The 13795-nt window shown below is 42.6% G+C and overlaps 1 protein-coding gene and 1 non-coding gene across 8 annotated transcripts in view; one reads left to right on the top strand and one right to left on the bottom strand.

The window, feature by feature from the left end:
* LOC147845236 (uncharacterized) overlaps positions 1 to 13795 on the top strand; it is a 934973-nt gene that overhangs the window by 677347 nt on the left and 243831 nt on the right. The gene's annotated exons all lie outside the window — the stretch shown is intronic.
* On the bottom strand, positions 7716 to 7804 carry trnar-ucu (transfer RNA arginine (anticodon UCU)). Its single transcript is given in 2 exon segments — positions 7716 to 7751; positions 7768 to 7804. It is a non-coding gene; the product is annotated as a tRNA-Arg (tRNA).

Below are 13795 nucleotides of genomic sequence, written 5' to 3'. Positions count from 1 at the left end.
GTCCGAATGTGAGCTGTGCCTCAACGACTACAGCCGCCTCTCGCCTCACCTTACAGCCCGTCCACAAGTTGACCAACTCGGATGAGAAGGGGCTATTACTCGTGCTGGTCGCGTGGACATGCGGAGGACCCCATGCCCGGCTGTCGCAGAATGCCAGCCCGCCTAGACAGGCACTTGAAGCGGCATGCAGAGTTCTCGGGCTGGATAGAGGCTATGGTAAGAGCCAATTGTCAGAAAGTGGCTCGGAATTTGCAATGGCTGCTGTCCACCCAGCCGGCGGTTCCCGTCATGTCTCAGCTAGCATCGTCCTCCGAGGAGGAGCGGGACTCGGACGGCCTAGAGGCTAGCTGTCCTTTCGCCAACCCCGGCTGCATGCGTGCTACAAAGCACATACAGGCCCAGCTCACAGACCTCGGCAAGCAAGTGGACAAGATGAGGTCTACCCTGGTCCAATTCACGCACCTCTACCGGGAGTTGAGGAGGGGGGAAGAGAGGAGGAGGAAGAGGAAGAGGAGAACCAGGTCGCCTCCTGCACCATCGACACTAGGCCCCCAGGCGAGGAGCGGCCGGAGGTCCGACGCCCCCCGAGCCTTTGGAAGCCTTGAACCCGCAAGCCTACCCATTCGCGGACCACGTCCTCACACTGAGTTAAGTATTTTTATAGCACTTTGCTGTTGGGCTGGTGGGGTTATGTCGTCATTTCTGCTGACTCTTGGTTGTCCCCTTTCTGCAGACCTGCTTTTGGGGGAATTTGAAGGCTTCCAACTGGGCAGCGAGCCTACCGCCCGCCTACGGAACAACGTCACTTCCAAGCTGGGCAGGATCAAGACTTTTTTGGGATACATGGCAAAAGGCACCGCGGAGCCAGAGTACTTCCTTTTTCTCAATCAGCCAGCCCGAATCCGAGCTTGGCCTGCCCTGCTGGGCCGCACGCGGATGACCGAGCCAATGAGACAGCACTATCTAAAAAACCAAGCCCAGTTTCTAGACTACCTCTCAGAAACCCCGCCGGCCTCCTGCCGCCTCTCCAGCATGGCCCTGGTACTGATTCGCAGGGAGGTCAGAGCTCTCATTTGCGGCAAATGCTGGCATTTCATCGTGTACAAGGTCAGAACCAAGCAGGCGAAGGAAAGCAGACTAATCTCTAAAGCCAGCCTGGTACGCTGTCCCCAGACCGCTGGAAGGAACATCCCTGCCCTCCTAAGTAAGTGATCTATCCGCCGGTCAGCATTTCCACCTTTTTGTTTCTCCGTTTCTGCTCCAAGGCACCAGCAGCTCTTGGTTAAATCAGCCACGTCAGCCAGCCCCCCCTTCCCCCCCCCAAATGGAATAAGAGGAGCGGGCTGACGTGGCTGGTTTAACTGGGTTACTAAAAGAGCTGCTGGTAACCTGGAGCAGAAATTGGTGTTCTTATTTCCCCTTTGCTTTAGGCCACCAACAGCTTTTGGTTAAACCAGCCACGTCAGTCTGAAGGGAGGGCAGACTGACGTGGCTGGTTTAGCTGGGTGAACCAAGAGCTGCTGGTGACCCGGAGCAGAATATGATTATTCCCGCCCCCTCCCTTTGCTTTAGGGCTCCATCGGCTCTTGTTAAACCATAGTTAAACCATTGGTGGTCTAATTTGTCTAACCTTACTGCCTTCATCAGATAGCCTGGAGTCCACCCAAACACTGTAGTATCAGGTTAACTACTGAGGTAGGAACCTTGTGTAGGTGTTTGTTGAAGGGGGAGCATTAAAGCCGTGGGTTTAATAGACATACTGTGTGGTCCTTCTGATGTGCCTCCTAGAAAGGTTATAGTGTACATATTAACCACTTAACATTGTGTCAGAAGCAAAAACGTAATATTAACGGATGTCGAACAAATAAGAGACAACACAGTACGCAGGCTATTTGTTTCTCTCTGCCGTTTACTGAAAGCTCGGGGCTAATGCTAGCGAGCTCACGGACTGCAAAATGAATCAGTTTCAAGTTTCTCCACCAGAGAAGTTTATATTTAAAGCAGAAGACTTGACTAAATGTATTATACGCTTTAACAGATTCCGCATCACATCTTGATTGGAGACGCAAGCGGATAAAAATCAATGACAAATGAATAAATGCACTAATTTAAACAATGGGGGAGGAGGCGGTGGATATATTGTTTTCCCTGCACCTCAGCCCAGTGGAAGCGAGTGAGTACGACACAGTTAAGACAAAGTTGGATGCTCACTTTGTAACATGCAGAAATGTGATCTTTGAGAGGGCAAAGTTTAACCTGAGGCAGCAAGAAACGGGCGAGTCGCCCAACAGCTTTCACACAGTGCTGCACTGCCTAGCGGAACACACCGGATACGGGGCTTTGCATGACGAAATAGTGAGAGACAGACTTGTGGTGGGTTTGAGAGATAAACGCTTGTCAGAACAGCTAAAACTCGATCCTGAACTGACTATAGAGAAAGCAATTACCAGAGCTAGACAAAGCGAGCAGGTGAAGAAGCAACAAGAAATGCTAAAAATTAACTTTAAAGCTGATATCTCTAATGCTCAGCTTGACAGCGTGCACACAAGACAGCGAAACAGGGCACGCGCTAAACAACTCAAGCCACAATACAAACACACAGAACAAAAACAACAGAAGGAAAGACAGGCACAATGCAGCAGATGTGGTGACTCAAGATGGCATAGCCAACAACAATGTCCAGCCAAAGATGTAATATGCAATAACTGCAGGAAAAAAGGACATTACGCCAGGGTGTGTAAAACCAAAAGAATGTGTGAAATGCATGTAGCTACAGTGATTGAGGACACTGGTGAGAAAGTTGCATTTTTGGGTTCACTGTCAGCAGATGCTAATGACAGCCCATGGATGACAGACATGCATGTGGAGAATCTAAATGCACGCTTTAAAATTGACACTGGCGCAGACGTCACCGCTATATCAGAAATGCTGTATAACCAGGGCCAATTCAGTAGGCTGGAGAGGTCAACAAGGGTTCTACTGGGACCAGGAGGGTCTCGTCTGAATGTGAAGGGCAAGTTCACCGCAACTCCCTGAAAAAAACAGTAAAAGTACTAAGGGGGAAATTTACGTTGTGGAGGGGCTGTGTACACCACTGCTAGGTGGGCTCGCTGCGGTGGCACTGCACTCAATGATAAGTGTGAGTTTTCTAAGAGCAGGATAAAGTTCCTGGGGCAGGTTACAGAGGCATCAGGTGTCAGCACTGATCCTGACAAAGTGAGCGCTGTAAAACCCATGCCAGCGCCAAGTAATGTTAGCGAGGTAAGGCGCTTCCAGGGAATGACAAACCACCTGGGGAAATTCCTGCCTCACTTAGCGGTGAGAACACGACCGCTCAGAGACCTGCTGAGGAAGTCCAGTATGTGGGCCTGGGGGCCTCAAGAACAGCAGGACTTCGATAATATCAAAGATAAACTGACGACACCCCCAGGGCTTGCGTTGTATGATCCTTATGCTAAAACACTCGTCTCCGCTGACTCTTCCCGTTCCTCTCCAGCGGCAAACAGACACAGAGTGGAAACCTGTGGTGTATACCTGGAGAGCCCTCAGCAGCACTGACCAGCGATACGCCCAGATTGAGAAGGAGACACTAGCATCAACATGGGCCTGTGAGAGGTTCGCAGAGTTCCTTGTTGGGAAGAGTTTCTACATTGAAACGAACCACAAGCCCCTGATTTCTACTAGGCTCAAAAAGATTAGATGAACTTCCCCCACACATACAGCGCCTGCGCATGCGACTAATGCGGTTTGCCTACACCATATCGCATGTGGCTGGCAAGGACATCGCAACTGCAGATGTGCTGTCCCGAGCTCCTGTCAGTCATATTGCAGAAGGATTGCAGTAGGAGGAAATCAACCTCTATGTTGACTCTGTGGTAGCGAGCCTCCCAGCTACAGAAAAGAGGCTAAGAGAAATTCAGAGACACCAGGACAATGACTCTACACTCCATCACTTGAAGAAATTCTGTGTCGAAGGATGGCCAGATAATTTTTCTATTCTATTTCTATTCTAGCCATTTCTGCCATTCAAAGGTGAGCTCACAATCCAAGATGGTCTACTATTGTACGGCAGCAGAATAGTCATCCCAGTGTCACTCAGGGCTGACATCCTGTCCAAGTTGCATGAGGGCCATCTGGGAATAAAAAAATGCTGAAAGCGGGCTGAGCATTCAGTATGGTGGCCAGGGCTCAGCAGAGAGCTGACCAACATGATAGAGAAATGTGATGTGTGCAGCCATGAAAGAGTCAATTTCAAAGAAAAGATGATGTCTACTGAATTTTAGCCAAGACCATGGTCTACTGTAGGAGCGGATTTATTCCAGATAGACAACAAACAATACCTAGTCATCGTGGACTATTTCTCCAGATATTTTGAAGTAGCCAAACTGACGTCTACTACATCTGAAGCTGTGATTAATCACATCAAGTCTATTTTCGCTCGTCATGTCAAACATGAAGTGGTCCTCTCAGACAATGGCCCACAGTTTGCATCTGAGATCTTCAGACAGTTCACAAGGGATTGGGGTTTTAGTCTTGTGACATCCAGCCCCCATTGGAGGCGGAGCGTGCTGTGAGGACAATCAAATGTCTCCTCAAGAAATCCGGCGACCCTTATCTCGCTCTGATAGCATATCGTGCCGCTCCCCTGGCGAATAGGTACAGTCCCACTGAACTTCTGATAGGGAGGAAAATAAGAACGCCCGTTCCTGTCATTTCGTCCAAGCTCAACCCAGGGTGTGTAGACCTGGATAACCTGGAAAGGACAGAGAGGAGATACAGACAAAAACTGCGACAGTATTATAACCATAGACATAGAGCACAAAACATGCTGCACCTTCAGCCTGGTGATCATGTGTGGGTCAAAGATACAGTGGAAAGAGGCACGGTGGTGTCTACTGCCAGCACACCGAGGTCATCAGGCCCGTGTAGAGACCGTCCGAAGGGCATGTGCAGGATAAATTTTTTGAAGAGGGGGGGGGGGGGGGGTGTTGCGCGCGTACTGAAGAGCGGTGTTGTCGCGCGCGTTCTGATCAGCTGTGTTATCGCGCGCATACTCAAGAGCGGTGTTGTCGCGCGCGTACTCAAGACCGGTGTTGTCGCGCGCCTACTGCGTCGCGGGGGCACTTTTGATCATTTTGGAAGGGCACTTTCTATCCAAGACTACAAAGGGCATGTGCACTGCACAGGTTGAGCCCTGTGTGTGCACGTGCCGGGAGGTCATACATCATTGAGACACCTGGGGGCACTATACGAAGGAGCAGATACCATCTTTCACCGACCCCTGTGGCTCCAGGAGAACCTGCTAACTTAACTGAGCCAGCACTTGAGAGCATAGTTCTTGATGACACACACACTCCTGTCACACCCGGAGCACAGAGTGCAGCCAGTCAGCAGTCTCCTGTGTGTGAAAGAAGTTTCCCAGCCCGAATAAGGAATCCTCCTTCTTTCTTTAAAAGACTTTGTTCGCTCCTAGGAATGGAATTCGAGTTTGTCGCCTCTAATTTATGTTGTTGACAGTGTTAACTAAAGCTCATGTTCATGGTACTCTTAGCCAAATTGGAAAAAAATAAGAGCCATAAATGCGATTACAGGTATTACTGATGTTGATTGTCATTTAGTTATGTTACTTAAATAAAAAATTTAGTTATAACTTAAATAAAATTAATCGGAAGAGCCTCCTGTTAAAGTTTAGAAACACTCTAAAGGTTATTTCTGTTTCTGCATCTGCACATAGTTTATCCTTTGCTTTGAAAGGGCGATGTAGTATCAGGTTAACTACTGAGGTAGGAACCTTGTGTAGGTTTTGTTGAAGGGGGGAGCATTAAAGCCGTGGGTTCAATAGACATTGTAGCTGCGTCCCAAATCGCATACTTATGCACTATTTTACGCCATTTTGTAGTATAAATAGTGTAAGTAGTGTGTTCACATTGAAAACTCTCAAAATAATAAGTGCACTTTAATTACCCGGATGATGCACTCATTCAGCTGCTAAAATGAAGTGTGTTATGATGGACACTTCACGCACTCAACGACCGCAGGTTTGCTTACGTAGCGGAAGGGGCGGAGCGATCGGACGCACATGTTGAATAACTTTATTTATTTTGGATGGTGAAAGCAAAATTCTCCTACGAGAGTGATTATAGCGCCTCCCGATGGTGAATGCGGTTATACTCACGGCAGGTATTACCTGATAATTCAGTCGTTTATTTCACTGATTTGGCAACAGTCAAACGTCATCAGGGAAACGGTTTGAATTTCCGCTTAGTAAAAAAACATTAGTGTGCCATTTGGGACAACACTACATACATGTACTATCCTGTTGAGTGTGTAAGTGCATGAGTACATAGTGCATGAGTGCATAGTGTATAGTGTGCCATTTGGGACGCAGCTTCTGTGTGGTCCTTTTGTTGTGCCTCCTAGAAAGGTTATAGTGTACATATTAATGACTTAACAGACACTAGTGAGGATTTTTTTGGGGGGTGTACACATTTAAAAAGCTTATAAGAAGAGGAGTTGGAGCTCAAACTCCCTCTCATTGGAGCCCAAGTGGCTCTGCAGCTTGCAGTGTCTCAATCTGTTTGCTAATTGTTAACACACATTATTGCATTTAATGACTTTACATTGTTGAGCACTGAGCTATGTTTTAGTGAACTGAACACTGTATCAGTTGATGAAATATAGTGATTTTCTGTAAGTTTAAGCATTTCTATAAAACTTCAGTATTTGTAACAGAAAAATCCTGGCCACCACACTGCAAATTTTAGATTGAAGTTAAAATTAACACTCCCTCAGAGTTAATATGGAAACCACTATAAAAGTGTTAACATTATCAACATCAAGAGAGTGTTAATTAGCAAACTCTTATTAATATATATATATATATATATATATATATATATATATATATATATATATATATATAATATATTATTAATCTTATTAATAATAATTAATAATAATATATAGATATAAAATATCTGTTAAATTTCTGAAAAAATTCTGTGAAAAATATGGAAGTTTTATAGAACTGTATAAATGTACGAAAATAACCATATTTCATGAACTCAAACAATGTTTAGTTTACATAATCATAGCTTAGTGCACAAAAATGTAAAGTCATTAGATGCAATAATGTGTTCATGTGTGATTGCAACTAGAAAACAGATTTTGACTGCAGTAGTAACTACACAGTTACCTTTAAACAAAAAACAAATGCAGCATAACATCAAACACTTTCAGTTCATCTTGGACTTGAACACAGACGCTACTATCCTTCACAATGGTGACACAAAAACCGTTATGCTATTTTTCTTTTTCCTTTTTTGATTTTACGGAAAAATACCGGCAGCTGTGGTTGCCAGTAATTTACTGTTTTTAACATTTTAAATTCATAAATTCAGTTTACAGAATATTTCTGTTAAAAACAAATTTCACAGTCTGTATTTTTCATATTTTTTTATTTTTTCATTAACCACTTGTACATCCCGGAATTGTTCAGGAAAAGCCAAAAATTAGCAAAAAAAACTTGACACAAAGGAACATTTACACCTCACTGCCAACTAGCGTTTTGGAAGTGTCAATGCAGACCAACAGAGACAGCGCGCAGAAGTATAAATGCACAGCTACGCGCGTTGCATGCGCCGTGGATTACGCCGGTTACTTGACGCAGAAGTATTAACCAGGCTTAAGTCAGTGAAGAAAAAGAGCAAAGCTTTTGACTCTAGTGGGACTTGAACCCACAACCTTTGAATGGCTCAGCTGACAGCCTAGAAGTCCAATGCGCTATCCATTGCGCCACAGAGCCTGAATGCTTTGCTGCCTCTGGCACTGTTGCACAGAAAACACTTTTTGGTTCTCTCTGGCCCATGAAAGAACAGCCAACTGCGGACAAGGCACTGCTGGGATTCGACGCGGGATCTCCTGTTTACTAGACAGGCGCTTTGACCAACTAAGTCACAGCGCCGAAGGACCTCGACAGGGGCTAATTGTTTAATTCGAAAAAAGAAGAAAAAAACTAACAACGGTAGCGCTGCATGTGTGAATGTCTGGACTTGAAATATTAAAGTCCAATTGGTTAGGCATTACCACACTATGCTATATAAAGCCATCGTCCAAAGCCCTCTTGAACGAGCATCGTTCTTAAGGATTTGAGTTTTGTTAAGAAACCGACTGCTAAACATCTCGCTGCGTAAACACTCGTATTTATTAACAAAAAGCAACCCTGGCACCAGTACATTCGGCACAGCTGGGATTTGAACCCAGGATCTCCAGTTTATTAGACAGCCGCTTTGACCAACTAAGCCACAGCACCAATGCTAAAAACTGAAGAAAGACGTTTATGCACACAGAGACAAAAAAAGACAGTAAGTCTAAAAATGGCAAGCAAAGAGGTTGTTTAACTCTATTTGTCGCACTATTCATTACGCCTCAAAGCAATACAATTTTATAGGGGGGCGCTGTCGCGCGAATACGATGTAGACGCGTTCACAGTGAGCTCCTCACAGGTGACATTTCATTTAAGAAATAATCAGACCTAGAAGTTAATTTCAAACTTTAGTGTGCTTTGACTCGGCTTATACATACGTTCGGACAGTAAATTTGTGGATATTGTGTGTAGAATGGCTGCTCCTGGCAACAAACGAGGTGGCAAAGAGACACAAGCTAATACGGCTAACGTTAGCTCGGGTGACTCACGAGGTACCCACGAGGGAGAACCACTTTCAGCTGAAATGTTTAAACAATCGCTGGAGTCTATAAAAAATGACATTTGCATTAAAATTGAAAGTGCGATCAGCGGTCTACAATCAGACATCAACGGAGTGAAGGAAGAGTTGACTTCAGCTGTAGCCACAATTCAACAATCGCTTGGCTCGCAGGAGGAGCGGCTGAGAGCTGTCGAGGATTCGGCGACAGCAACGAGCAATTCTTTAACGTACCTTGAAACTACCATGGCTAATCTTCAGACTGAGGTTACGGCTCTGTCTTTAAAGTGTGAAGATCTTGAAAGCAGATCAAGGAGGAATAACATCAGACTGATCGGAATAAGCGAGGGAGAAGAAGGCAACCGTCCAACGGAGTTTGTTTCAAACTTTCTCCGCGACCTGTTGAACATGGAGGAGAAGCCGCTGCTTGATCGAGCTCACAGGTCACTTCAACCAAAGCCCAAACCGGGTCAACCACCCAGGCCCTTCATCATTAGAGTCCACTTCTTCCATATTCGTGAACAGATTCTCCAAGCGGCGCGTCAAGAAGGAAGGCTGACATACAAGGGAAAGCCCATCTTTCTCTTTCCTGATCTCACGGCTAACGAAGCCAAGAAAAGAGCGGCTTTTGGGGAAGTGCGCAAATTCATACGAAACGTTGAAGGGGCTCGATTTGGCTTTCGTCATCCCGCCAGATTCCAAATTACCTTGCCGGGTAATACAGAGCAGCTATTTACGGACCCCCTCAAAGCGATGGAATATGTGAAAAACACCCTTGCAGCTGACGCGATTGGAACAAAGACCAGTGTTATGCCCGAATAACTGAAAATCACTTGTCGGCTACCTTCTGAGATGACTGTCCATTCCAGATTTTCTTGCAAGGTACTTTATCTTTGGAATAAGGAGAACTGATTGCATTTTACTTGGACCAGTCCGTTGTTCTACTATTATTTCATTCTCTAAAAAACAGAACACTGCATCTGACTGTTTATTAGCCTAATAACCAGATTTAAAATCTTTGGTTATTGCCTTAATTTTAAGCACTATCTAGACACATACTGCACTTTGTGGTCTGCGTGCTTATTTTTTTTTCTCACCTGATGACGCGCTTGTCTTTTCCGTAGCGCATCCTAGACGACAAGTTCATCGTCTGTGCTTTTTGTCTTATGGGGTTTTATATACACCTAGTTAAGGGAGGTGTTAAAGTGGGTGGGGGATATCAATGTGTTATAGTTCAAAATTTTGTTTTATTTTATTTATTTTTTTTTTTTTCCCTGTTTCTTTTTTCTTGTGGCTACTGGTATTTTACACAATCCATTCTGTCTGTTAAGTTTTAAAATATCTCAAGATATCTTCAATAATTTATTTAAAATGTATATCAATAAGTAAAATCATAAATTTTGTAAGCTGGAATGTGAAAGGACTTGGTCGTCCCACTAAGCTTAACAAAGTGATCAATCATTTGGATAATTTACAAGCTAAAATAGTTTTTTTTACAGGAAACACATCTTAATGTTTCTGATCACACCAAGTTACGTAGAAAATGGGTCTCACAATCTTTTCATTCCTTATTTACCAGTAGAGCAAGGGGAGTGGCTATTCTTATTCATAAAGATATTCCTTTTAATACATCAGACATGCTGGCTGACCGTAATGGTAGATATATCATTGTCTCTGGATCACTTTTTAATACTCCGGTTGTATTGGCTAATATTTACGCACCAAATTTTGATGATGATAATTTTTTTATTAAATTTCTCTCCCTCTTACCAAATTTACATTCAAGATATTTGATTATTGGGGGAGATTTCAATCTCTGCTTGAACCCTCAACTTGACAGAGCATCTCTAAGGGGAACAGCTCTCTCAAAGTCAGCTAAAATTATAAATTCCTTTCTTAATGATTATGCAGTTACAGACGTATGGCGATTCTTGAATCCACTTACACGTGGTTATTCCTTCTTCTCTTATGCTCATCAGACTTTTTCTCGGATTGATTATTTTTTAATTGACAACAAACTCTTACCATGTGTTCAGCATTGCACTTACAATGCAATAGTCATTTCGGATCATTCTCCTCTCACTTTAGGACTTATATTTGAGTGTAAAAATGTTCAACGTCCACTTTGGAGGTTAAATGTTCGTCTATTAACCACTGAGGATTTTGTCCAGATTATTTCCTCCCAAATAGACTTTTTTGTTCAGGTTAATTCTTCTCCAGACATCACACATAGCACTCTTTGGGAAGCATTTAAAGCCTACATTAGAGGTCAAATTATATCTTATGTATCATTTGAAAGGAACAAATATAAAAAATCTATTGCAGATCTGACAGATCAAATCTCCCAATTAGAAAATCAATATGTAAATAGCCCTTTTCCAAACATACTTAAAGAATATCTCCTCTTAAAAGCTGATTTTGACACACTTTCTACTGTTACAGCAGAGGAGATGTTAATAAAATCAAGGCATGCTTATTATGAATGTGGAGAGAAGGCACATAGACTTTTAGCCCACCAGCTTAGACAGTCCTCTGCCTCCCATATAATCTCTACTATTAAAGCAAACGATATCCTACTGTCAGATCACTGTGAAATCAATAACGCATTTTTAGAATTTTATCAGTCATTGTATTCTTCTGAACAAATTTCTGATCAGGTGGACTTTCATAACTTTTTCCAAGATCTTTCCATACCTCGCATTAGTTCTGAAGATATGAAATTTCTGGACAGCCCTATTTCTTTAGATGAGGTTCACAATGCTATATCAGCAATGCAGAGTGGCAAAAGTCCTGGGCCAGATGGTCTGCCAGCTGAATTTTTAAAGACTTTTTCTGGACAACTAGCTCCTCTTTTACTAAATATGTACAACGAATCATTTGATTTAACCAGTCTTCCTCAGACTTTGCGAGAAGCCTCAATTTCTTTAATTTTGAAAAAGGGCAAAGACCCTCAGTTGTGCAGTTCATATCGACCAATATCACTTTTAAATGCTGATGTAAAAATCTTAGCCAAAATTTTTGCTCTACGATTAGAAACTCTTCTTCCCAAAATAATTTCCTCTGACCAAACGTGCTTTGTTAAAAACAGATTTTCATTCTTTAATATCAGACGATTATTCAATATCATTTATCATCATATGTCTTCATCTGTACCTGAAGTCTTGATTTCACTTGATGCAGAGAAGGATTTTGATAGAGTGGAATGGGATTATTTAATTTATGCTCTTAAGAGTTTTGGCTTTGGAGCAAATTTTATATCCTGGATCAGATTATTGTACAAAGCCCCACTTGCCTCTGTTCGTACCAATAACATTTCTTCTGCATATTTTCAGATTAATCGAGGCACAAGACAGGGCTGCCCTCTCCTCTTTTATTTGCAGTTGCAATAGAGCCTTTGGCCATTGCTCTGCGTCAAAACACAAATATAGCTGGTATAATAAGAGGAGGACAAGAGCATAAAGTGTCTCTATATGCAGATGACTTGCTGCTATACGTTTCTGATCCATCTAAATCCTTGCCTCATATTCTCAAAACGTTTGATACATTTGGCAGGCTATCTGGCTATAAATTGAATTTACAGAAAAGTGAAATATTTCCCATCAATAATGCTGCCCTTGAGTTTTCCTTTACATCCTTCCCATTCAAGATATCAAATTCATTTATATACCTCGGCATACATTTATCTAACGCTTATTTTAAGCTCTTTGCTGAAAACTTCCTCCCCCTACTGGAGCGAGTTGAACAAGATTTAAAGCGTTGGGCCTCTCTTCCATTATCAGTTGCAGGTCGAATAAACTCAATTAAAATGAATGTGCTACCCAAGTTCATTTATTTATTTCAATGTATCCCAGTGTTTATCCCTAATTCCTTTTTCCGTAGGCTGGACAGTGCTCTCACTTTATTTATATGGAATGGTAAACCTGCTAGAATGCGTAAAAGTCTTTTGCAACATCCTAAGTCTAGAGGTGGAATGTCTTTACCTAATTTCAGATGTTACTACTGGGCCTCAAATATTCGTCCTATACTTCACTGGCTCTACGAAGATCCTGGGGCTGATGCTTTATCATGGATAGCCATTGAATCTACCTCATGCTTGCCCTCCTCCCTAGCAGCATTAGTTTATGCTCCTCTTTCCTTCCCTTATGACAAATATACAAAAAACTTGATGGTAAGATCCACACTTAAAATTTGGAAACAAATTAGACGTCAATTTGGTTGGCAAACTATATCTTCAAAATCTCCCATTCATTCTAATCCGGTTTTTAGTCCATCAATAATTGATAAATCATTTGCTTCCTGGCATACTAGAGGTGTTAAGGAAATAAACGACTTATACCATGAGGGAATTTTCTCTTCATTTCAACAGATATGTGAAAAATTTAATATTCCAAATAAAAACTTTTTCCATTATCTCCAAATTCGCGATTTTGTGCATAAAATGTTCCCTCATTTTCCAGTATTGCCTCCTAGCTCCTCATTTGATAATTTACTGGAGAGGCCCACAATTTGGAAAGGGATTATATCATCACTCTACTATAAAATTATTGCACCAACTAATATATCCCATTCCCAAATAAAATCTGTGTGGGAAGATGATCTGGGAATCACAATTTCAGATGAAGATTGGGAATTCTTATACAGAATTCACAAGTCCTCTGTCTGCGCAAAGCATGGACTTCTGCAGTGCAAAATTGTGCATCGTGTACACTGGACAAACCTAAAGCTCTCAAAACACTTTCAGCATATAGACCCGGCCTGCAATCGCTGTAATTTCACCCCAGCCACTCATGCACATATGTTTTGGTCTTGTATAAACTTAATTACTTTTGGGACACTATTTTTAAAATTATATCTGTTTTTTTTGGGTATATCCATCTCCCCTTGCCCACTGATAGCCATGTTTGGAATTTTGCCTACAACATACAATCTTACAAAAATACAATCTGATAGCATAGCTTTTATTGTGCTCCTGGCCAAACGACTAATATTGCTTAAGTGGAAGGATCAGAAGCCTCCAACCCCAACACAGTGGATTTGTGATGTCTTATTTTTTGTTAAGTTGGAAAAAATTAGACTGTCTAGAGGTTCATCTA

The sequence above is a fragment of the Danio rerio genome, chromosome 4 (genome assembly GCF_052040795.2).
Source record: "Danio rerio strain M-AB ecotype USA chromosome 4, GRCz13ab, whole genome shotgun sequence".
Lineage (NCBI taxonomy): Eukaryota > Metazoa > Chordata > Actinopteri > Cypriniformes > Danionidae > Danio > Danio rerio.
Note: the sequence above shows the minus strand (reverse complement) of the source record. Positions and strands in the feature narration are given on the sequence as shown.